Below are 2,451 nucleotides of genomic sequence, written 5' to 3'. Positions count from 1 at the left end.
TACATCCAAAACAAGCTTGGCTGCAGAAAATTTCAAAGTAGGGTCCAGAGCAATAATATAGCAGGTAAAGCATGCAGCCACCAGGGGTTTGATCCCGAACACTACACATAGGTCCCCTGAGCCACTCCAGGAGTGATCCCTAAATATGGAGCCAGGAGCAAGCCCCCAGCCCTTAATAAAATGTAGAAAGAAAGAAAAAATAGGCATAATCAAAATGTACAAATATCTGGTCTGCATTATTATCACCATGTATTGTCCTTCTCAATCGTATCTAAGCAATATATTCCCGCTGATTAGATCACACCCTCTCTGCCAGCATCCCCTGAAAACCCTCTTCTCCCTCCTTACACCTCTCTCCCTTCACCCTACTGATCAAAGGTTGCTATGACTGGAATTAGAGTGCATGATTATTTTCCATTGCTGTTTATAATTTTGATATCTGATGATGCAAAAATAAATGTGAAGCTCTATGAAGGAATAGTCTCTCTGCTGTGGCCCCATTAGAGTGTCTCTTTCATAATGAATCTGTTCTTCATTTCCACTCCACAAAATACCTTATAAAATTCTTATTTTTATCGGAAACCTAATGGAAAAGAGCCTTGTCAAGGAATAAGATGCATCATCATGGTCAGGCCTGAAATTAATGAGCCCAGTAATTAAAGAGCATTTGTCTTTTCAAAGCAGGTTTCTCTTTGGGTGCATAAACACCACCAAAATTCTGATGCATATGCCAATGATCCTATTTAGTATAGTTTTTAGAAAATATGTAACTTCATAACAACCATTATGAACAAAATATATTATTGAGTTGACCTAAAAGAAGAAAATATACTTTTAGGATAATTTAAAAAAGGCTTTGCTGGAAATGTTTCAGTAAATTTTTTCTATGGAATGAAAGGGAGAAAGAGAAGAAATGAGGAAAGAAAAAGTATAGTAAATTTGTTATTTTTGAAACATATTGACCTTCACTATATTTGAATTTAAGAAGAAAACATATAATTCAATCAAAAATACTTTAAAGTATGGTCTACTTTTGGCCAAGTTACAAATCATTGTTAAGTGACTTAAAAGACAAGTGTGTACCTGTGTGTTTATCCAGTAAGTCTCTGCACCATACTGCATTTTGGCAGGAAATACTTAATCTATAGTCCAGCTATTCCCTGTGCTTCTAATATTCCAAGTATTTTTCTACTCTATGTTTTTCTAAACCAAAACCAAAACTTGTATTCCTCTTCTGTGGAGGCCACTCCCAACCTTCAGAGACTGTTTTTGATATTATAGCACTGCAACTGTCATCCGGTTGTTCATCGATTGACTCAAACAGGCACCAGTTATGTCTCCATTGTGATATTTGTTACTGTATTTGTCATACACCATGGGTAGCTTGCCAGGCTCTGCCGTGCGGGTGGAATACTCTCAGTAGCTTGCCGGGATCTCCAAGAGGGATGGAGGAATCGAACCCCGGCTGACTATATGCAAGGTAAATGTTCTACACTCAGCTATTGCTCCAGTCTGTATTATTTAATACACAATACCAAATATGTTATTAAAAGGTGGACTCAAGGTGCAAATAAGGCACACATCCCATGCTCCTGCTTCAGCCTGTATAAAGCAGAGGCAACAATCACAAGCTCTGCCATATCTCCAAGGGGCCACTATGCCAGCTACTAATTGCATGCATCCCCAGACACATCCCTCTGGACCTTAGTCCTTCACACTTCAAGGGGGACAATGGAGTCTTTGCCTCGACTTTGTCTGATTACCCGGACTTCTTCCTCCAGCCAACATGAGAAATCACTTTCTTCCTCAACAAGCTAATCGATGAAAATTCAACAGCTTGACAGTTCCATGTTCACTCACCTCCCTAGGTCCTCACAGAAGTTACCAAACCAGTACCATTTCTAGGTTCATTGACACAGCAAATAAATTAATGGAGGCTAGGGCTACCACAGTAGGGTTGGTTGGCTCTGAAGCTAGAATTGGGACTGTGTTCCTGATTATGCCAGGCACCCTTCTCTGAAGCAGCAGTTCCTCTATTCCATTCTGAGCTTTGCCCTCGGAGACCTTGGAGCTCTTTTGCTTGATGGTGGCTTTTCTCCTCCTCTTTGCTAGGTGAAGAGCAGCCTTCAACTCCCAGTCATTTCTGCTGTCTCATCTGATCCATATATTCCTGTTTCCTGAATTTTCCCAGGCAGATTGAAGAAAATGGTTGAAATAAGACCTGACTGGGGGGAAATAGATAAGTAAGTAAGTAAATAAATAAATGAAATACTTGGTTTGACAAGAGTTCAGTACTGATATTTGTTTAAAATAATATAAAAGTGGACATCTGCACACTTTGCCCTACTTTTTTGAATATGTAGTTAAATTTTAGCATGACAATGGTGCTTATTTTAGAATTTAAGCATAAAGGAAAGCAACAACATGGCAATGAGACTAAAGTTGCAGCCA

At 39.2% G+C, this 2,451-nt stretch overlaps 1 pseudogene; it reads left to right on the top strand.

Moving 5' to 3' along the window:
• The first annotated feature begins 1,828 nt into the window (after nucleotides 1–1,828).
• LOC129404335 (ATP synthase F(0) complex subunit C2, mitochondrial-like) lies at nucleotides 1,829–2,219 on the top strand (annotated as a pseudogene).
• The last annotated feature ends 232 nt before the right edge of the window (nucleotides 2,220–2,451 follow it).

Source organism: Sorex araneus, chromosome 4 (genome assembly GCF_027595985.1).
Source record: "Sorex araneus isolate mSorAra2 chromosome 4, mSorAra2.pri, whole genome shotgun sequence".
Lineage (NCBI taxonomy): Eukaryota > Metazoa > Chordata > Mammalia > Eulipotyphla > Soricidae > Sorex > Sorex araneus.
This window is presented reverse-complemented; position numbering and strand designations above follow the sequence as displayed.